Source organism: Arachis duranensis, chromosome 5, assembly GCF_000817695.3.
Source record: "Arachis duranensis cultivar V14167 chromosome 5, aradu.V14167.gnm2.J7QH, whole genome shotgun sequence".
In the NCBI taxonomy this organism is placed as follows: domain Eukaryota; kingdom Viridiplantae; phylum Streptophyta; class Magnoliopsida; order Fabales; family Fabaceae; genus Arachis; species Arachis duranensis.
Window position 1 is genome coordinate 43,122,049 of NC_029776.3, and position 984 is coordinate 43,123,032.

A 984-nucleotide genomic window follows, 5' to 3' on the forward strand; every position below is an offset into this window, starting at 1 on the left:
GTTCAGTTGCTCCCAATAGTTTTGTGGAGGAAAGTGCATCCCTTGAGGCATCTCAGGGATTTGATGATGAGAGGGGTCTCTAGTTTGCTCCATCCTTTTCTTAGTGATGGGTTTGTCCTCATCAATGGGGATGTCTCCCTCTATGTCAATTCCAACTGAATAACAGAGGTGACAAATGAGATGAGGAAAGGCTAACCTTGCCAAGGTAGAGGACTTGTCCGCCACCTTATAAAGTTCTTGGGATATAACCTCATGAACTTCTATTTCTTCTCCAATCATGATGCTATGAATCATGATAGCCCAGTCTATGGTAACTTCGGACCGGTTGCTAGTGGGAATGATTGAGCGTTGGATAAACTCCAACCATCCCCTAGCCACGGGCTTGAAGTCATGCCTTCTCAGTTGAACCGGCTTCCCTCTTGAATCACTCTTCCATTGAACGCCCTCTTCAAAGATGTCTATGAGGACTTGGTCTAACCTTTGATCAAAGTTGACCCTTCAAGTGTAAGGGTGTTCATCTCCTTGCATCACGGGCAAGTTGAATGCCAACCTTACAATTTCCGGACTAAAATCCAAGTATCTCCATCTCCCATGACTCGGAGGTGGAAGCTTTTGCCTTCCCTTTCCTCTTTCTAGAGGTTTCTCCGGCCTTGGATGCCATAAATGGTTATGGAAAAACAAAAAGCAATGCTTTTACCACACCAAAATTAAAAGGTTTGCTTGTCCTCGAGTAAAAGAGAAAAGAAGAGAGTAGAAGAAGAAGAAATGAAGGAGATGGAAATGGCTTTGTGGTTCGGCCAAAGGGGGAGAAGTAGTGCTTAGGGTGTGTGAAAATGAAGGAGTGAAGAGGGGTTTATATAGGGGTGAAGAAAGGGGTAGGGTTCGGCTATGGGAGGGTGGGTTTGGGTGGGAAAGTGGTTTGAATTTGAATGGTGAGGTAGGTGGGGTTTTATGAAGAATGGATGTGAGTGGTGAAGAGAAAGA